This window comes from Astyanax mexicanus, chromosome 10, assembly GCF_023375975.1.
Source record: "Astyanax mexicanus isolate ESR-SI-001 chromosome 10, AstMex3_surface, whole genome shotgun sequence".
NCBI lineage: Eukaryota > Metazoa > Chordata > Actinopteri > Characiformes > Acestrorhamphidae > Astyanax > Astyanax mexicanus.
The window spans coordinates 1,843,013-1,866,245 of record NC_064417.1 but is presented as its reverse complement, the minus strand read 5'-3'; the positions used below and the strand labels follow the sequence as shown (position 1 = coordinate 1,866,245).

The window sequence follows — 23,233 nt, the reverse complement described above, 5'->3', positions numbered from 1 at the left end:
TCCATGTCTTACTCTTTTCCAATTTTCTCCCCAATTTAGCATGGCCAATTACCCAACCCACTTACTAGGACTTCCCCTATCACGAGTGATGCCCCAACACATCAGGAGCATGAAAACCAGCACCTGCCTCCTCTGATACATGTGAAGTCAGCCACCGCTACTTTTTGAGCGTCCGAGCGGCATCACAGAGCTAAAGTTTGGAGGAAAACGCAGCGACTCGGTTCTGATACATCAGCTCACAGATGCAGCCCTATGCTGCAGACATCACCCTAGGAGTGATGTGGGGAGAAAGTGCCATCTACTGTATCCACCCGGAGGGAGCAGGGCCAATTGTGCTCCCTCTGAGTGCCGGCAGCTTGATGGTAAAGCTGCATGAACGGGGTTCGAACCTGCGACCTCCTTCTCATAGTGGCAGCCCTTTAGACCGCTGGACCACTCGACGCCCTTGTGAAAGTTTTAAGTCAGAACGGATTATAAGTGTCTTCGCTTCGCCCCAAATTGATTCATTAGGACAGTAATTGTGCTCAGCGTGACATTTCCTTAATATGATCTCACTCTCCGCACTCTTTCTTCCCTGCAGTTCGCCGGCGTTCAGCGAGGGCTGTTTGAGGTTGAGGATGTGAGGATGTGGAATAGAGCTGCGGTCCTGCTGCTGAGGAAGCTCTCAAAAGCCCACTCCTACCCAGAGTGCCCTCGAGGGGATCTGGAGGGTCCGATAATAAAGGTTTCTTTGATGTCAGCATCGTCCAAGACCTGGAGAACTGGACGTTTACGACCCGGCCGGCGACGGAGAAAGAGAGAGAGAGCGAGAGAGCGAGAGCGACGGTGTCGAGAGCTCACTCAGACCCTGTTTGCTGCTTATTAGTGCGACAACCGTGCAAAACCAAACCGAGAGCATCACATCTCTCAAATGAAGATGTGCAAAAATATCGCCAAGAGCCATAAAGCTAATTAGACTATTAACTATAGCACCCTTAACGACCCTGTCTCAATCACCATCACTCTCAGCACAAGACTGTACACGGCTCAGCCCCTCAGGCATGATGACTCACCTACACACACATTCATGTACAGTCGATGTGTGTGTGTGTGTGTGTGTGTGTGTGTGTGTGCATGGATCAGCAGCATGCTACTGCTAAATTAACCCTTAGAACCCTACAAACAGATTTTTCCATCCAAAATCACACCTTTAAGCTGTTCTCAGCTTAATTACTCAGGAATCCCTTCACACATAAACATAATCCATATATGGTTAGAAAGGGTGGAGCTTACTCTTTTTAAAATAGTGATCACATCCCAGTGCGGTAAAGCTAAATCTACAAAAAACCCATTGAGAAAAACACCTAAAAAAGTGAAAAATCTCTTTCCCCAACCAATATTATTTACCTTTAGTGCTTCAAACATATTTATATGATGTTTCAAACCAAATAATATCAGTAAATAAAGACTAAAAAAAAAGTGACTCACAGAAAAAGTGTGAAACTACCTGCTTTACTCAAACTAAAGCACTAAAGGTATGGTGTGCACACTACTTAATTTAGTTTTTATTTAGTCGTAGTTATTTTGCACTAAACTAAAATTTGTATTTATTTTGACTCAAAGTTTTTGGATTTTTGTATATAGTTTTCTTTGTGTGTCCTGATGATTAAAATACTGAAAGGTATAGGCTGCTCTGAGTGTTAGGTTTTTAATAAGTTAATCTACATGTATTCTGGAGGTGTGATTATTGATTATCAAGAGAAATAAATCCGCCTGATGCTGTTTCTCCATGTATTATATCACAGTAATAATTAATAAGCCATGTAATGAACTATATATCATCAATTTTCTTATGTTTTTAACTCATAAACACTCTAGTCTAACCATTTTCGAAGGTTTTCTTAGGTCGGAATATATTTAAAAGCCTATACATTTAAAAATAGGTAAAACAAAAAAAACAGGCGCTTGGTAAAATTTTGAGGAAACCATGATCACTTCCAGGAAAATCTAACAGCTCTGCTTCCTTTTATATTTTAAATGATTATATTTTTGAGCAGCCGTATGTCTTCTGGAGTAAAAGAGATCAGAGCATGTGTCTGTCTGATATAATTACTGTGTTATAAGAGCTGAAAAAGAGAGAGAACTGACAAAAACGAAGAAAAAACACATCAAAACAGACTAGAGTTTAAAGGGTTAATGAGCCAAACAGAGATGAAGCCGCTACTAATCGAAACTAATCATTATAAAGTGCTAATCATACTATATATATATATATATATATATATATATATATATACATATGAATAAGTATATGCATAGCAGACCATATGTTACAGGTGTTGCATAACCAGCAGAATTTAATATTATATTATTATTATGGTTATTTTTATTATTTGCTCACTACTGCCAAAATCGTGCACTTGTGATCCTAAAGTAGTATTTTTGTAGTCATACAGACACCTATGATAGAATGATAGAAAATAAAGGAAGGAGCACAAAGTGAAGGACCAGAGAAAGCTTCCCAAAGCCATCACTGAAATCCAGCTAAATCTTTAATCAGTTTTTTTTTGAGAGAGATAGAGAAAAAGAGAGGATGTGGGGTAAAAAAAAAGAAGAAAAAAACATATAGATATATTTATTTAATATTTCATCAGAATTTAATGGATTTCTCCTTTTACTCCACTGTCTGACTTTAAAGCTCTGACCGTCTACGCTCTCTCGCCCAGCAGACTGTAGGTGGTTTATATTTATATCAAATAAATAAAGAAATACAGCAAATAAACACCAGCCAAGAAAAACTCAAAATTAAACTGCTGAGAAATGCTGTAAAATAGGTTTTATATTTCAGATTCTTCAAAAACTGTAGCATCTCTTGCTTAGATGACAGATTTGCACATCTTGATATATATATATATATATATATATATTTTTTTTTTTTTTCTCAGTCAGTTTTATGAGGTAGAGTCACCTGGAATTCAGGCTTTCAGTTAACAGCTGTGCTGAACTCATCAAGAGTTAATTACTTGAGTTTCTTGTCTCTTAATAAAGTGTTTGAGAGCATCAGTTAAAGTAAAGTAGTGAAGAGGTAGAGTTACAGGTATACAGTGAATAGTGAATATTTCAGTAATGTTCTGATCCAGATTATGAGAAACAAGAACTACTCTACTAAGTAAAGAATACTAAACTTTAGGAAATGATGTTCAGTCAAAAAACTATAAAAAATGGTAGGATGAAACTGGCTCTTATCAGGATTGAGTTTCCTCTGTTCTCCAGGATAAGTTCATTAGAGTTCCGAGCCTTAGAAATTGCAAGCGACCAAAGAAACTCAGAAATATAAGTATTACGATACACGATACAATTATAATAACCACAACATTTTCATAGTTTAATGTGTTGTTTTAATGTTTTTTGGTCATTTTCTTCATAAGAAGCATAAAAAATTGCTTGTAGATTGTCTCAATACCTAGCTCTCTAGCTGGCTTTTCCATTCCACCTTAAATGGTGCAACAGAGAGCAGAGACTGCAGCATTTAAGGTGGAATGGAACAATTAAATTCTATAAAAGCTAATAAAAGCAAATTTCAGCTCACCACCACAGAGGAATTAAGGAAAAGACAGGTTTTTGAAGGGATGGACTTGAAACAAGGAGTAGGGGTGTAAATTAGAAATGGGATTGGGCCCTATTCTTGTCTTGGACTTGGACTAGGCTATATCCTTGTCTGGGAATGTTCTGAATCATGTATGTTTTGAGCACTATATTTTGGTAATCAGCTTCGTTTTTGTACTTTTTTAGGGGATGAATTAAATTGACATGATTTTTTTTGTATTTTTCTTCTTTATGGACCTTCAGCTCAGTGGAAGTGGAATTTCTATAAGCGGACTTTTAAGATAGATACAAGACAAGACAGTACTATATTTGACCACCTCTATTCCATTAAAATCCATTATAATCCATTAATATGAACTTAAGTATCATATGCAGAGATAATATTTACACAGCTTTTTCATTTTATTTTATTTTATTTTTTTAAGCAATTCCCACCCAACGCAAATAAACACTGTGTGTGAGTGTATATATGTGCCTTTTTGTGTGTTTTGTGTGTTTTTCTTCATAAAAACTCATCTTTACAGATCCGCACTGTATGATATGTAGCCTCAAGGAAAAGGTGACCCTGCTGCTGCTGCTGCTGCTAGAGCTGGAGATGAAGTACGAGTGTACGAGTGTGGATTAGAGCGCGAGAGAGAGAGAGAGAGAGCGAGAGAGTGAGTCGCTAAGCTGTTACGCAGCCCGGGCGTGCGAGCGAGAGAGCGAGTGTGCGACGGTGAGCGAGTGTGTGGTGGCGGTGAGCTGCAAGTGGCTGCTCTTTGCCTCTGGTGAGAGCTGTAGTGCTCTGGCAGTGAGTAGGTGGACTCTCATCCACAGCTTCTTCTCCGAGCAGCGTATCTGCGTTTTCATCTATCCTGCAATGAGTTACAAAGGGTTTCCATGGGAACTAAATGGAAATCACTCAAAAAAAAAGAGAGAAAATGAAAAAATAAAAAAAGGGAGAATCAGAGAAGCGTGATGTGGATGGAGACGTGGTCGGTCAGTAATCAGGCGACGGCTAAAAGGCCGGCTAGCAGATGGACGTGGCCGAGTTTCGTCACGAGCCATTACTGCTGGAGCCAGCTGTGGTAACCTGTGGTGAACTGCCCACTTTACAGCGTATCAACCACTGATTTCACTCCATTTGTTGATGCTATTTAAAGTTCTGCTTTAGACTCTTTACTTTGAGGGTCTGCTGGAGAGTCGGGCTCTAATTTAAGACTTGCATAACTACCTCTACTCTACCAGTCTATCAGTTATACACTATAGTGCTGCTTATATAGTATTATGTAACTGAACCGAACATCACTACATACAGTAGTTACAAGTGTGCAGACATTGTGGACACCTATCCTATAAAAAGACAGCATTTAAAACATTTTATATTGGAAAACAAAACAAATATTTTGCTTATAAAAACCAGATATAACAAGAAAAAACAAGAAGATATAGCTGTAATAGTGGGGTGTAATCTTTAGGGTATTTTACACAACATCCTGCATCAGTAAAGCCCACCCATCCCTCAAACAGACTCACTGCTTTTTCACTACCAGACTCTACAACAGCTTCTTCCCCCAGGTCATCAGACTCCTCAACCCACACCTACCCATGCAAACACACGCCATATAGCAGCTTAACTACCAGACTCTGCAACAGCTTCTTCCCCAGGCCATCAGACTCCTCAACACACACCTACCCACACAAACACACACGCCACCAACACAGCTTCCAATCTGTAACTATTTTTATTATTTTTATACAGATGTTTGCTGATATATTACTGTATTCTACCAAAGTACTACATATTCTAAAAAAAAATCTAAACCAAAAATCATTGTCTCATAAAATGTTAATATTATATAAGACTAATTGGTACTTTTACCATAAAAGTACTGCACTGACTTTGGACTTCGTTTCATTTTCCAGCAGGATTTGTCACACTACCCACACTGTCAAAACAAAAGTAGCAATTGGTGTTATATAATAGTCACATTTTCTGAGACACTGATTTTTGGGTTTTCATTGGCTGTAAGCCATAATCAACAATCAACAATAAAATAAAAAAAATATATATAAAAGAGTTTCACTTTTTGAACTGAATTACTGAAATAAAGTAACTTTTCAATAATGTTCAATTCCATCAGTAATTCACCTGGTTTTACATAATGTATCACTTATTTACTAAATCAGCTGATGATGATGATGATGATGATGATGATGATGATATCTATAAATAATATAAGACTTCTACGAGGAGAGCTGTAGAGATGTTTGAATGAACACTGTGATATGGAACTTTTAATCTTCTATATATATTTATATATAGTGATAAATATAGGGGAACCAGAGAGGAATTGTGTATAATGTATAGCAGTTCCTGGAAAACAAGCCTTCGCTCAGTCTCTACCAGTATCTGAGTAATTCACTCCACTGATCACCAGAGCCTCAAGATATTGCTGAATCCAGATCGTGTTTCATCTGATTCTGGTTTGGCGGGACTCTCGAAATTAAAGATGTCAATAAGTGTTCTTTGGAGCGAATCCAGGGATCAAGAATATTCAGTTCCATTTCTGGAGACTTGGTGGTGCATTTGTTGGATGTAGAGAAGTATAAACATATACCATTCTGACTCCCTATTGGTTTATACTGTGATCCATCACACCTGCACACGTCATACATACCCCCCACACTCCTGCAAGAACATAGCAGACATATGTAGCCTAGTATAAAGATAGCAAGCTGCATGACCGGGATTCAAACCAAAGGTCTCAATGATCATGTCAGTGTATTTAACTGTTTAAAGTTATAGGTTGGTGTGTACTATGTGGAGTAAGAGTGCATCCAGTACAGGCCAAAAGTTTGGACACACCTTCTCTTTTTCAATGTGTTTTCTTTATTCTTTATTTTCATGACTGATATTTACATTGTAGATTCTCACTGAAGCATCAAAACTATAAATGAACACATGTGGAGTTTTATGTACTTAATAAAAAATGAGCTGAACCTCCACAGTCACCGGACCTGAACCCAATCCAGATGAGCTTTGGGGTGAGCTGGAGCACAGAGTGAAGAAGACAAAGGAGCAACAAGTGCTAATAAACACCTCTGGGAACTCCTTCCTTCCTTCAAGACTGTTGGAAAACCTTTCATTTCAGGTGGCCACCTCTTAAATGAAGCTCATTGAGAGAATGATGCCAAGAGTGTGCAAAGCAGTAATCAGAGCAAAGGGGGGCTTTTATTTTGAAGAAACTAGAATATAAAACATGTTTTAGTTTTAGTTATTTCACCTTTTTTTAAAGTACATAAAACTCCACATGTGTTCATTCATAGTTTTGATGCTTCAGTGAGAATCTACAATGTAAATCGTCATGAAAATAAAGAAAACACATTGATTTTGGCCTATACAGTATATAAAAAAAGAATGCTTTTTTGTGTAGAGCTTTCAGCTGGAAAGCGTAGTGGATGAGCACACTGCTTTTTTATGTATGAAAGGGTGAGATAGAGAAGAGAACAGCAGGTCTGCTGTGTGTGTGATTAGAAGCAGCAGCATGGAACGGCAGCAGTTACCCACCGGCTGGGGTGTCCTCGAGGACGCTGGAGACGGAGGCCTGGTTTTTATTTTTATATTTTTGTATTTTTGTTTTAACGCCCCTCCAACATAATTGGTGAAATCAGATAGTTTGATCTGGCCTGAGCTGATTTTTTTGGGGGTAAATGGGGTTTTTATGTGCCTCTGCAGTGCAGCTCACTCTCGCCAAACTGCTTCTTTTACTGCATTCGCATCAACGTGCAACTCAGGCCTGCAATCGACCAGAGCACCACAGCAGCACCACAGCAGCACCACAGCAGCACCACAGCAGCACCACAGCATCACCACAGCAGCACCACAGCAGCACCACAGCAGCACCACAGCAGCACCACAGCAGCACCACAGCAGCACCACAGCAGCACCACAGCAGCACCACAGCATTGCAAGGTGGCGTCACTGTCTCGCACCAATCGACTGGAGAAAAGCTTTGAATTTTACTGTGATTTTCAGACGAAAAAATGCAACAAGATTATTTCATCTCATTTTGTCTGTTAATTTTGTCTTGTGAGAAAAGGAAGTATACTTAAAAATATTAAAAGTATGTTCAAATTAGGGAAAGAATACTAAAAAAAAGTGAATTTTCCATTTAATATACACATTAAAAATACACATTAAATACATTTAATTTTTCTGTTTTTCCATAAAATGCATTTTTAAGCAATTAAGCATTAATTTATACATTGTGTTAACAGGAAAAAAAAATATATAGTGGCATTAAATCCTGCTTAAAGTTCACTTTAGTGTAATATTTTTTATTTACTGTAGCATTAAGGTGTAACACAATATACTGCAAGTGTATTAAAAAAGGTGTTTAAAAAATACATAAATACATAAATCGTCTTAAGTTTGTAGAAGTTGTACAAAAAAAGCAGAACTCAAAAGCACAATCTAATATTTTATACTTTTATGTTGTGTTTAAATATATCTTAATTAAAATTAAAAATACACTTAAGTTGCCATGAATTGTTCTGAAATTTAGTTCATTTAGCATGTATATAAGTACATATTTTAATATATAAAAAAAAAAAAAAAAAAAAAAAAATATATATATATATATATATATATATATATATATATATATATATATATATATATATATATATATATATATATATATTGTTAAGTTTACTTTTAAACAATATACTTAAGGCTGGCACTACTGGCGAACTGTAGCTGAATAAACAATATCAGATTTATTTTTTATTTGTAAATTTATTGTAAAAGAAAGTAGTTAAAATAAAAAAATAAAGGTTACCAGGACAAATAATGATAAAACTATTTGTATTATGTATTGAGCTATATGTACAGACAGTGTTATCTTCATAACACCCTTTGCATAACATGAACTGATGCTCATTGCTATCTTATACCTCGCCAACAGTCTATTTTCACAGCTTGCAGCTGCATTGTTTTGTTTAAATAGCAACTGTGCTTCTGAATATACAGTACAGTATCTACACCAATGCGCATGTTAGTCTGGGAGTGAGGTGTGTTCAGGTAAATATTTGGCATATTGCTATCTAGGCAATAGAAAACACACAAGAACACCAAGCAGTGCACTATTTCATAACAATAAACAGAATACTACACTACATTATGCTGCCAGACTTTCTTGGTCACCAGTAAGAGCAGAGTGTGAAGGTTCAATTAGCAGGGTAAGAGCACAGTTCTGCTCTAAATATTGCAATGCACACAACATTATGGGAGACATACCAGAGTTCAAAAGAGGACAAATTGTTGGTGCACGTCTTGCTGGAGCATCTGTGACCAAGACAGCAAGTCTTTGTGATGCATCAAGAGCCACGGTATCCAGGGTAATGTCAGCATACCACCAAGAAGAACCAACCACATCCAACAGGATTAACTGTGGACGCTGTAAGAGGAAGCTGTCTGAAAGGGATGTTCGGGTGCTAACCCGGATTGTATCCAAAAAAACATAAAACCACGGCTGACCAAATCACGCAGAATTCAATGTGCACCTCAACTCTCCTGTTTCCACCAGAACTGTCCGTCACCACAATCAATTATTGTGCTCTAAAACCAGGTGTTTCAGTTTCATTCTATAACTCCTATATATATCAAGACATCAGTCAGAATAAACTGTATATCTCTTAGCCTCGTCATGGAGAGCTTGCATATGTGGAAAACAATGCCTTCAGTGACTTTCATGCTTTCCCAGCTTCCTCGGACTCCTTCGGCATATTAAGCTGAAAAGCCGGAGTCATGCTACTATTTTTAGCCTAGCCCCTGACCTCCCTTAGGCCATGTGGTGCCCAATCAGCATGGAGAATGTGTCAGGCTGATAACTATCTCTACTGGACCCCCATCTCCAGATGGGAAAAAAAGCATTAAGCCAAGTCGATTGTGTTTTCCCATCACTCCCATCACTCCCTCTCTCTTTAGAATGCAGCTGGATGCAACCTGGGCAGGTCTGGGTACTTACTGAAGGCCCCTATGGAAAACCATTACACAGTACACCATGTATTTATGTCAATTATGGATTTTCTGTGGATGCTGTGGATTGTAGGAAAAGCTTCAGCTTAAGCTTGTCAGTGTTCCTTTATAGCAGATAACATGTTTTCATCCATAGCGTAAAGTTAATCTGTTCAGGTTCATCTTCACCACTCAATAAAAAACACTGAATAATATACTGTACTGTAAGATTTCAGGTCTGAAATCTCCTTTGGTGCTGCCTGTTGCTGCCATACATACATACATACACACAGCTCTGGAAAAAAAATAAAGAGAGCACTTAAAAAATATGGGTTTCTTTAAATTTACCAAATTTAAAACTCTAGCATATAATCAAGGGGAATATGGATGATCACAAGCCAAATCAAGCCAATCAAACCAAGCTGAACTGCTTGATTTTTTTGCACCAGGAGTAAAGGCATAAAGTTATCCATTCAAAAGCAGTGTGTAAGACTGGTGGAGGAGAACATGCCAACTATTGATTTTTGAACCCTTAAAACTTTATGAATATTAACATATGGATTTCTTTGCTTTATTTGAGGTCTGAAAGCTCTGCATCTTTTTTTTTTGTTTGTTGTTTCAGAGATTTCTCATTTTCTGCAATTCAAATAAATGCTGCAAATGACAATATTTTTATGTGGAATTTGAGATAAATGTTGTCTGTACTTTATAAATAGCATTATGAATAGCAAAATCAGAGAAACTGATTCAGAAACCAAAGTGGTCTCTTAATTATTATTATGATTATTATTCCAAAGCTGTATATGTATATAATGACTAATTTCCCTGAATCATGCTTGCTGGTCTGACTGCCTGGGATTCCTGAACCCCTTTAAAAACAGTTTAGGAATTCGTTCATTTACAGGTGTCCATTTTTTTAAAGCATGATATGTTTTGAGGAACAGTTCACTAGCATTCATTTGACTGTGGTCAACTTGCTTGCAGTCATCTTTATCTTCTTTTTTTTGCCATACCATCATTTTTATATTCATGTTTATAGCAACAAGCATCAACCAACCAACCGACCGACCGACAGACCCTTCACCAAAATATATCTTCTCGATCAGACTCTGCAGCTGAGAGCATCCATGGATTGGTTTGATTGGAGATTTAATTGTTTTGTTTTTTTCCAGAGGATAAAACTGTTGAGTCAGGATCCAGCAAAGACCTTACGAAGTCTTACCTTGGTTGGCGTTTGCTTCGTTATCCATCAGCTGATAAGAGCCCGAGGGATCATAGCCTCCCGTTCAGTTGCTCAGGCAGCCGGCGAGTGAGTTGCAGGGCTGGGCAGGTGGGTGGTTTGGTGGTATAGGGGTGGGATCACAGACAGCTCCTAGTGGGCAACCCCATCGAGGGTTTCCAGAGTGCTCCCGCTTCCCCAGGTCATTCCAGCCGGCCCCCGCTGGACACTCCGACTCTCAGGCTGCGGGAAGTGTTGGAAGCTCCTACATCTCTGGTGGGAAACTGCCAGGAAGAAGCTGCTGGAACTTTACCCCTTCCGTCCTCCTCGCCTCCTGAGCTGAGCCGAGCCGAGCCTGCATTCGTTTCTTTGCTTCTTCCTTCCAGTGGGATCCGGCGAGAGTGGCTGCAGCGCAGATACCAGAGAGAAAGAGAGAGAGAGCGAAAGCAGAGAGAGCGAGAGAGAGAGCCGAAAGGGGAGGGGGAGAGCAGGTTGGGGAAAGGGAGGGAGGAATGGATGGATAGATGGAAAGAGGGAGGGTGCAGGGGATTCATGGAGAGAGGGAGGGAGTAAGCGAGAGAGGGATGTTTCATCTGTCGGCATCAATCGGCGGAAGAAATGAAGGGGAGGGTCTGTGGAGGGAATGCGTTGTCAGTCAGAGCAAGAAAGCCGTGTGCATTCTGTTTTTCTCTGGTGGAGGTGTGTAAGTGTGTTATGGTGCGTGTCCGTGTGTTCACGGGTATAGTGGATTTGTTGGAGTGTGGGAAACACTGCTCTGAGATCTCAAATCCCAGGTTTCCTTGTTGTGGACTGGTATAGACAGAGATGTGATCACAAACATATGAGCTGGAAAAAAAAAAAAAAAAAAAAAAAATATATATATATATATATATATATATATATATATATATATATATATATATATATATATATATATATATATATATATATATATATCAGGATTTGTTTCACATTTGTACATTGCAGACATATACATATGCCATATCGAGACTTGCATCTGCATCCTGACAGTGTGCATTTGCACAGAGCACTTTTAAAACGTGCATTGTGGTGCAGTCTTCTCTTATTTCTCTTAGCTTTTAGCCTGCCAGCTTTATTTCTCTTTCTAATTCTGCTATTCTTTGGTGCTGTGGCATTTTGAAAGCTATCTGCTCCCTGTGCTGAGTGTAGGTGTGTGTGATTGGTTCTTTTTGCAATGTGGCTGCTTCAACTTTGCTCTTGTCTTGCACTGGTTTGCATGGACTGGTAAAGACAGTGATATAGATGCATCAAGAATTTACATTCAATCACAAATATATGAGCTGGAAACTACAATCCGGATTTCTATCACATTTGTACATTGCAGACATATATATACTGTATGTCATATAGAGACTTCCATCTGCATCCTGAAAGTGTGGAATTGCACAGAGCACTTTTAGCATGTGCATTGTGGTGCAGTCTTCTCTTTATTCTCTTAGTTTTTAACTTTCCAGCTCTATTTCTCTTTCTAATTCTGCTATTCTTTGGTTTAACTCTGGTGCTGTGGCATTTTGAAAGCTATCTGCTCCCTTTGTTAAGTGTAGGGTTGTGTGATTGGTTCATTTTGCAATGTGGAGGCTTCAACTTTGCTCTTTACTTGCACTGGTTTGCATGGACTGGTATAGACACTGACATGAATGCACCAAGGATGGGCATTAAATCACAAATATATAAGCTGGAAACTAGCTTTGTTTATAACATGTTTTACGTCATTACCAAGAAACTCAAGCTTAGAAACACACCCTGTATAATACTCTAAATATATTGGGAACCGCTTATGAGTTATACTTGTTACACTTATAATGCATTATAACAGGTCTTTGTGTGCTCCAAGTAAAGTGACAGACTTTCATTGTGAGACTAGATTAATTAATGATACATATATAAACTATTTCAACATACATATTATAAACACAGCTATGTTATCACAAGTCACAATGCATAGTAAACATATTATGTACTATAGCATGTTTATAATGACTTATGATTGCATTATAATAGGTTATGAATGTATATAATGAATTTATTGAGTCTTATTGAGATTACACTCATATAAAATGAGTGCAACCGAACTGTTTCTTTAAAGTGTGTTAAAATGATCAGATGTTTCACAGTGTCTTTCCTGAGGCCTTCATGCAGGAGGTTCATTTAGCAAACAAACAGAACATTTTGTGGTCGGTCGAATAATGAGACAGGAATCGACTGCTCCATTAAACACACTAAGAGCAAGGACCACTCCTTCTTCTCATCTTCTGCCGGTGAAATACAGTAATAGCATCTCTGCAGCTGTGGGATAATGATGAGCGAGCATCATGAGGCGATGCACTTTCATTTGTTTACCTGAGACGTAAAGTAAACAGAGGAGGAAATGGGGAAAAGTTGAGGACGGATGAAAAGGATGAAGAGTGAGGAGGATGGGCTGAGAGAGAGAGAGCGGCGGAGTGACAGGAAGTGAAAGAGATGGAGACTGAACCAGATCCAGGCGTACAGCTTATGTCGCTGAGGCTGATGAAGGACTGGGGACATTTATGGCGAGTGGGGGACAGAATACTAAACAGCTCCCTCAACTCTACCAGTGAATGAAACCACTCTGCTGTCAATCCAATCATTTGGCTTCTCAGGTTGGGTGAATTGTTGCCAGGGTGAATCTTCCTGGAGAGGCTTGTTTACAGATGGCCCGGTATTCGGGCTGGATTGCGACGGGCGCTCGTGTTCTGCAATCCTGCGGACCTGCAGAGCGTGAGGTGACCTCCCAGCCTTTCCACTCAGCCGTTAGTCTGTTCCAGCGGCTAAAAGGCTCGCTTCCCACATGTGAAGCCTAGATCCGCTCTCCATTTTGACAGCTTTCAGAGCACTGCAATCTGTTTCCTCCCACGAATCCGAGCCAACGGTAGTGTCAGCCCGGGAGCACGGTAGCACGGTGGGTTGTGAGATTGCCGTGCATCACCTTGTTAGTCGGCTTGATCAAAAACAGCAAATGTTTTTTTATCTCTATCGCTTTCAAAAGCCTTGTTTGGATGGGATTAGTTTTACCTGTGGAGGTGAGGTAAAGAAATTATTTCCATATCATCCATATTATCTGTATCAGTACTTTTAGTCCTGTTTAAATAGAGCTTTTTTATTTTATTTGGTAAGAATAACCTCAGGTTAATCTATCCCAGTACGAATCAAAGTCATGCGTAAATATTCCATCAAACACTGTGGAAAAAGAGTATTTATGGCTTTAGGTCTGTGGCAAACCTCACAACAATGTACAACATTGCCACTATGATCATGAGATCACCAGTTCGAATCCCAGTGATGCAGCTTGCCATCAGCTGCCAGAGCCCTGAGAGAACACAAGTGTCCTTGCTCTCTCTAGGTGGGTACAGTACAGTATATGGCACTCTTCTTCTTACCCCTCATCACTTCTAGGGTGATGATGATCAGCACAAGCTGCGCCTGTGAGCTGATGTATCAGAACCGAGTCACTGCGCTGCTTTCCTCCGAGCGTTAGCGCTGTGATGCTACTTGGCAATGCTACAGCATCAGCTGCAGTTCAAAAATTACCGGAGTCTGACTTCACATGTGTCGGAGGAGGCGTGTGCTAGTCTTCTTAACCCACTAGTGATGGGGGACAACTGGCCTTGCTAAATTGGGAGAAAAATGTGAGAAAGTACGGGTAGCTCCTGATTTTTAAACAAAAAGTTAATGGCAAAGATGCCTTGATTGAAGCATTCTACTCAAACATGGAAGCTGAGCTCAGAGTACAGTGATTCTTACTGGAGCTTACTATTATAAGCACATTATAAGCAGGTTATTATCATGTGATTTTTAGAGGTGATATCATTATAGTAATACATTTGTGATACATCACCGTAATTTACACTAAGATTTCTTGTAGCATGTGATCAATGGTGGCCATAATGTCCGTGATGTCCTGTATTAAAAAGATATTACTCCTCCTTTCTATGTACAACTAACCTTATCTAAAAAGACACGACTTTAGACATTCGTTGTGGCTTAATATGAGTTGAATATGGCTTGAAGTTCTTCGGATGATCAAACCAGAAAGACAAACAAAGGAAGGAAAACGAGGGACATTAAACTAAAGCCACTGAAAGCACATCTGAGTAATTAGGCATGAGAGAGGTAGTTAGAAGCGAGTTTGAGGTCTGTTGATGCTGAACAGATGTTAATGCTTTCACACACCTCTGGATCTCAGGGATGGTATCGATCTAGACGAGCGCGGCTTCAGTCTGATGCTTCAGAGCCGCTGAGGAGCCGAGGTAAAGCTCGGCCTCGCCAGCAGCCAATGGGAGAGGGAGAGGAATGGTTAGATACTTTCATCAGATGATGAAATGCAGCAGATCTGCACAACACCCTACAGCCAGCTAACGTTTTCCTGTGATATTGTTTTAGAGTCAGAGTAATGTCAGTTTTAATACTAAAAATCTATTGTCAGAAGGGAATTTCACACGGTGTGATTTTAATAAGGTTCTGATGGCTTTCTAATTTTAAAAAATCTGTCCTGACATCTGATGCCACTCTCGTGCTCTAGAAGCTCAGAGGCTGTTAATTACTTTCTATAAATGTATTAATTATAGATATCCAGTGTATTTCAATCTAGTGTTCTGTATTTTTATTCTATTGCTCTGTCTGGCACACCTGAAATAAGCAGACAAGATCTATTCAATGGATGGTTAGCACTTTCCACAGATGAGGAACCGGCACTGTTCTGGTTCTGAACCAAATTTTGAACCAGTTCACCACGTTTCCACCAACAAAAGCAAGTTCCAGAACCAGAAACGTTCGTTCGCAGCGGAAACCAAAGAATACTAGGTTCTTCCGTGCAGATTGTGTTCCCTCCCACTGGGCAGCACCCTCTGTTGGTGACATATGAAGTGACGTTTTGATGGTTCCACTAAAACTGGTGGAAAAACGAGCTGGTTCACTGAAAAGCACCACAGTTCTTGTAATCCAGAACAGAACTGGTTCGAGAACCAGAGTTCTTTTGGTGGTAATCCACTCCACTGTTGAACCGTCTAGTGCTTGACCCTGTCTAGAAGCTTCACGCATTTCTTATTTTAGTTTCGTATATTTGTCTGTTTAAATATTCTCTGCCTCCCCCCAAGGATTCTGCAAAGTCTTGCGAGTGTTAACATCCTTGAACTGTGAATCATATTTCTAGTCCTTTATTTCACAGTTTTTCACATCAGAATGAGCCTGTATGAGCTCTGTCCACGTTCTCTATTCCTTGGACGTTCCCCAGTGAATATATCTTGTGTTTCCAGCTGCTTGTGTCAAGCCTTCGTCTATAAAGCTATTTTTTTCTGCTTAGAGAGTTATGTGTCCATTCCAAAAAAAAAAAAAAGTAATAATAAGGTCTATTATGGTTTCAGCTCACTGGAAGAAGATGTACCTACAAAGAACAGGAACAATACGTGTGCTTTCTTCATATCTTTCTTTCATACCCAAACCAAAAAGCTGATGTGAAAGGACCAAAATTTGGTTCAAATGAAAGAGGTAGTCTTGGTTCAGATCTATTAAATCTGGGTTGAGGTCGTTTGCAGTGTGGAAAAAAAGACTTTTGCACCAATTTCAGCATATTCAGCATATTTTTTCCTAAGAAATATATATATATATATATATATATATATATATATATATATATATATATATATATATATATATATATATATATATATATATAATTTTCTTTCAAAGTCAAAAGAGTGCTGGATGTTAATCTTTCCTGAAAACTGTTTATTTGGGTGAGTAAGGCGCTTCAGTTTATTTATAGTAAGCTTAGTATTTTAGCTGCGGTTAGCAGCAGCGCTAGCCGTGGTTAGCAGAGCTAGTAAATGCCAACCCTGAGTGTTCTGGTTAGCCAGCGTTCAATCAGCTAGCGTTCTATCAGCTAGTGGTTCGTCCCACGTAGCTTGTTTTAACATGGAGAAAGAGAAAGAGCTAGCGCTGTAGTTAACAGCTAATGCTAATGCTGCTCCAGTCTTGGTGCTGGAGAAACTTCACTGAAACGTATGTATAACTCTGTACTTCAGTGTAGTGTCTTTACTGCTCCTTAATACCTGACCTGATAGATTTTATTCATAAGGAGCACCTGATTATAAGACACACTGATGATTTTTGGGAAAATTAAAAGATTTCAAGTGCGCCTTATAGTGCAAAAAATATGGTAAGTTATTAATTAAAGCTAATGTATCTGTGTAATGAGCCTTCAGATGAAGGGGAGTCCAAATCTGGCTTGTAGGCAGTATTCAGTGCAACACCTAGAAAAGCAACGCAATGAAATCTTACATTTTACAGTCTGCAAACAACATAAAACTACAATTGCAGTCGGTTTCCTTTTTGTTTTGTTATTTTGAGTCTCAAGTTTGTCCAGTTAGCTGTTTTTTTTTTTATTTCACCGAATTAGAAGCTAAATAGATCTGACAGATTAATCCTAAAACGATGGACGAAAATTGGCAATGAACAAGTAAGATAAGATTCTTGTCATGAATCTCCAGCAGAGAAGAAGAGACACACGTTTTTAAACTTCTCAAGCTCTGTCCTCACTGCCCAGGGTCACTCTACCATTCTCAGTAGTGTTCAATTCTTTGTCTTTGTCTTATATACCAGATTTCAAGGATTTCTTTGCTATGTCAGTCTCTCAGTCCCTCTACTAAAACACCCTCTGCCTCTCAAGTGCTTGCAGTGTATCCGGCAGCTTCAATGCCTTTGCTGGACAATATTTCCCCAGGATTCACCTCCAATGGATGATCCATTTGAAGAAAGAGAAAGTGTACCATGGTATCAGCTATCTGGAGGAACATGTACCAAAGAAGGGAAACAATAACCCTGGATCACACTGGCAGCCAACAATTGGCCCATTTTACATCATTCTTAACCCTCCTATTATGTTTGGGGTCAATTTGACCCCATTCAGTGTTTAACACCCTTAAATAAGCAGTTGACATCATTTTATTTCCTTCATTTATTGGTGACTTTTCCTTATTTAATGGGGACAACTGGGTAAACTTAATAAAAAATAGATGTGATGGTATGTTTTTTTTGTGTTCTGTACACATTTTGGTCAAATTGACCCCAAACATAAAAGGTGTTAGTAAACTTTAACATAACAGGAGGGTTAAAATTTCCCTGTTTTTTTGTGTAAATCATTTTCATATAGTTAAGAAAATCTCAATATCTTGGTTTATTGATGCTGGAATGAATGGGGGGTATCAGCACTACAGCAGCTAGTTTCTTTTACGCTTTTACTGCTAGCTAGAGACAGTTTCACCAAATCTCAGGCTGAATATAAAGATTCTGGTCATGAATCTCCAGCTGAAGTATGGGGTCCTCTCTGTCTGGGGTCACCCCATCCTTCTCAGGGGTGTTTCTTCTGACTATACCAGCTTTCAAGTATCTGTTCCCTCTACTAAAACACCCTCTGCCGCTGTTGGAGTTCACACTGACCCCAGCATCTTCAGCGTCTTTGGTAGGGAATATTTCCTCGGCTGCCTCTGACACCTCCGCTGTTTTTCAGATTGCCATCTCCAATATGATTTCCCAACACGTTTCTGATATTCTGTCTTTAACGATATCCCCCGTGGTGTTTCTGATCGTTACGGTATAACTGTATTTCTTCACATCTATAGACATACAGCTCTGAAAAAAAAATAAGACTACTTAAAAATGATGATTTCTGTTGGTTTTACCAAATTGAACGCATCGTAGAAGAGCTAGAATGACAAAGAACTGAGAAAACAGAGGGGGATATATATGCAGGGGAAATCAGGCGACAACAATCAGTAGCTCGGAGAGCGGGAACACTGTAGCATCATCTGATCTGTAGTGTGAGAGGGTTCTAGTGTGAGTGCATGCTGGGAAATGCTGGGTCTTGAGTGATATATATTTTTCTACTCGTGGAAGCCTTAAAAGGCAATGGATTCACATTATTATTTACTTGTTTGTTCAGATAGTAAAAATCTTTGTTTTCTTTGCCACAATATGAACCTATTTTAATTTAAATAATATAGATTTTTGTTCATGAGACACTGCATTTTTCTGATGTGTAAAATTATAATCACATATAATAGTGGATTAGTGTATCAGTTAACCTACAAATTCATACAAATTCACTTTCACACAGCAGTGGTAATGTGTAATTAGGATATGTCCACAGAAAGAGATGCATTTCCAATCAAGATTTGAAGATTTGATGGTGTGTTTGTGTCCCAAACTATAACAGAAAGGTTATTCCAGAGCTAAGAAGCTTTACAAGAGAACGCTCTTCCCCTCCATTGTTTTCACTAATGCGAGGAACTGACAGCAGGCCAGCATCTTCTAAAGAAAGTAGATGTGATGCGTTTCAAGCTTTAAGAAGTTCCCCAAGTTCCTTAAGATGCCTTAGGGCAAAACCATTGAGAGTTTTATATATCAGGAGAAGTATTGTATATTCATATGTAGAACTTAACTGGCAACCAGTGCAGGGAAGAGTGAATAGAACTAATGTGATCAGATTTTCCAGCTCTGATGAGCTCCAGCAGCTGCATTCTGAAATAGTTGGAGCTTATTTAGCAATTTGCATGAACTCTCAGCCAAAAGAGCACTGCAGTAGTCCAGCCTTCAGGTTATAACTGCGTAAAGCAGCTTCTCAGCAGCTTCTGAAGAGAGCACATTTCACAGTTTGGCAATATTATAAAGATGAAGAAGAAGCAGTTTTGAGTATGTAGCAAACTCTATGTGTGCATTAATTAAGAGAACACAGTGTTACCAAAAAATTATATAGAAAAATCAGTATAGTCAAAATATTGTTCGATATAATCAATAAACATGACTATAATGGGTTATGATTTTTTGTAAATATGTATAACTATGTTCATAATGAATTATGAATGCATTATAATATGTTATGAATGTGTTTATAGAGTCTACAGGGCTGTAAAAACTCTGCTTTTTGTAAAATTGCTGTTTGTATTTTTTGTAACGCTAATAAACACTTACTGCACAGATAAGAAGCTTTTTCGGTAAAACTTTCTATGAATGTCATCTTTATAAGACTATATAAACATACTCATAATACATTATAATGCATCAATAAAGCATTATGAACACGGTTTTGAATATTTATAAAAATAATGATGGGTAATAGCCATGTTTATTATGCATTGTGAATTGTGGTCATAATGCATAACTGGCTATGTTAATAAGATGTTATATGTCAATAAGAAGCAAGAACCTCAACAATGCTGCCTTAATAAAGCATGCTATTTTATAAATATTATAACAGCTTATATTAATGTATGATGTATTATAATGTGTGGTTGTACACTTAAAGTAAAGTGACAGATGTCACTTTATAGAGTATTAATAGTGACAGATATATGATCATTTAACCCAGATGTGTAACCTATTACAAGCACAGCATATGATGCATTATAATGACAATTCATAATACATAATAATCGTGGCCAAGACATGTTATGCATTTTTTATAAAGACGTATAACCATGTTTATAATGCCTTATGAATGCATTATAATATGTTATGAGCATGTTTATAAAGTGTAATAGACATGACATTCATAGGAAGTGTTACCGCTGTAACACTTTCTATGAATGTCATCTCTATAAGACTCTACATCTACAGTCATAATATATTATAATGCATTCATAAGGCATTATAAACATGACTATAAATATTTATAAAAATGCATAACCCACTATAGCCATGTTTATTAAGCATTATGACTTGTGATCATAATACATTATAAGCTACGCTTATGGTATACATGTTAAATAAGTTTATATCTATCGTTAAAAATCTCGTGCCACAATGAAAGTCTGTCACTGTACTTAGAGTGCACAAAGACCTGTTATAATACATTATATTATATAATATAATTGACTATAACTAATTATATTCAAGACAATAATAATTTATTAGTGGTTAAAATATATTTATAGGATTATTGAGGGTGTGTTTATAAGTTGGAAGCTTTTTTAGTCATGATAAAAGTCTACAAGCTAGGACTGAGTTTCTTGGTATTGATGTATAACATGTTATAAACACAGCTATTAATGCATTATAATCACAGTTCATGATGCATAATAAACATGGCTATGATTAATTATTTATAGCCATGTTTATAATGCCTTATGAATGCATTATAATGTGTTCTGAAAATGTTTATAGAGTCTTATAGAGATGACATTCATAGAAAGTGTTACTGTTACCGCTTTTTCTTTACTGAAATTCCCACAGGTGCCTAAAACTTTTGCAGAGTGTTTTACAGGAAATGAAAAGGAAATGTTTCAGCATTTTTTTTATACAACGTTTGAAAAAATTAAAGGCAAAAACAAACAAACAACAACAACAAAAAAAAACAGATCCTGCACTAGAAGCTTTTATATCTACCACATCATTATTTTCCAAATGCCACCAGCACTTAAAAACAACGATGCACCAAAAATCCATTTCATGGGTTCATAAGGCAAAACCTTGACCCTCCTAAACGAATGATAAGTTCAGTTCAGTTAGTGCGAGTTTTCTCTGTATTATCATCCAGGGCTTTCAGCTGTCAGACGATGTGTTGAACCCTCTCCAGCTACCGACATGCAGAAGCTGCTAAAAATAGCCCTCTGATTCCAGCCAGTCAATGCTCAGCATTTCAGACATCCACTATAACCCAATAGCAGCCATGAACAGACGGATCCGCAATCAAATCAAGGTTTTGTCGCACAAAGAGAATTAGATTAGTGTTTATTAGACATGATGGATACGTCTGGGAGGGACAGAGATCGTGTGCAGCTCATTACTGCAGGAAATTTCCACCAGTAGATTGTGTTCTCTCGCATGCTGTTGAACAGAGACAGTCTGTGGAGACAATTTCTTGCATACCATGCTTTTGTAGTGCGTGGTATATGTGTGTTATTAATATGCAATCCTCTTTTTTCTACTGCTTTTCTATTATATTCTAATTTTGTATTGTTTTTTTTATTATATTCTTATTTTTTTATTCAATTTTTTTTATCATATTCTTATTTTCTATTAATTCTATTATTAAATTTTTACAATGAATTACACTGATGAGTGAAACTGTAATCACGCACAGCATACTCTCAACCAGAAACAACTACATCAGTTCAACCTACAGTCATACGCACATTTACACATATACCGCTCTGGAAAAAAAATATATATATATATAATAAGAGAGCTCTTAAAAATTATGAGTTTCTTTGATTTTACCAAATTAAAAAAAAACTCTGGAATATAATCAAGAGGAAGATGGATGATCACAAGCCATCAAACCAAGCACCAGGAGTGCAAAGCATAAATTTATCCAAAAGCAGTGTGTAAAACTGGTGGAGGAGAACATGATGCATGAAAACTCTGATTAAAAACTGCATCTTTTTTGTTGTTTCAGACATTTCCCATTCTCTTATTCTGCAAATAAATGCTCTAAATGAGAATATTTTTATTTGGAATTTGAGAGAAATTTCGTCTGTAGTTTATAAAATAAAACAACAAACTTCATTTTACTTAAGAATATACCTATAAAAGCAAAATCTCATAATGCGTAATAAGCGTGGCTATAATGGATCATGCATTTTTGTAAATATGTATAGCCATGTTTATAATGAATTATGAATGCATTATAATATGTTATGAATGTGGTTATAGATTCGAATAGAAAGTGTTACCATATTTCCTATTAGATTTTCTGCTGGTTGTATTGTAAGCTAGGGTGTTGGTGGTGTTGGTATCTTAGGAAACCTAGTGAAATTTTAAGGATTGAGTTGGAAAGTCTAGAGTGATCTTAATGTAAGAGAACTTTGAGAAATAATGTAAGTTTTAGGGATTTTAGCCTGGATGGGCTCTAGATTTATTTTTTATGGTGTGTAGGTACATTATTTACTGCCAGTCACCCTCAGCTCGCTCATTAGAGCCTGGCAGAGATTTGCGTATCACTGCTGTGTGACAGAATCTGTGTAAAAATGGAGCTCTAATCAGATCAGATAGACCGAACGAGACGTGATATTTCAGCATTGGTAAATGCAGTGAGAAGGAATTACACAACAGGTGACGGCGAGGCAATTTCCTCTACAGGAAGCTGATGTTTCTTGCCCTTTCTCACTGTGATTCACCTCTTTACAGACCTGAGCTCTGTCCTCGGGCTGCTGTCGCTCTGCTGTTCTGGGTTTGAGTCAGATGAAGTGAGTCTGGAGGGTCCTGAAGTCCCGGGTTGATTTAATCACTGTGACTCGGGATGACGGCTGGGTTTAATGAGCACGGCACAACCCAACGTCTGATCTCTCCACAGCGGCGTGACTGAGTGGAGCATCAATGGTGTCTGGCACCATGTCAGTCTGAGAGATATCATATCATCAACAATACATTCT

General features: G+C 38.0%; 1 protein-coding gene across 2 annotated transcripts in view; it reads right to left on the bottom strand.

The window, feature by feature from the left end:
- frmpd3 (FERM and PDZ domain containing 3) overlaps nucleotides 1-11,228 on the bottom strand; it is a 147,164-nt gene extending 135,936 nt beyond the window's left edge. For both annotated transcript variants that reach the window (XM_022683724.2, XM_022683726.2), the window contains exon 1: nucleotides 10,809-11,228. The gene's annotated coding sequence lies outside the window, so the exon portion shown is untranslated. The remainder of the gene's footprint in view (nucleotides 1-10,808) is intronic.
- Between the last annotated feature and the right edge of the window lie 12,005 nt (nucleotides 11,229-23,233).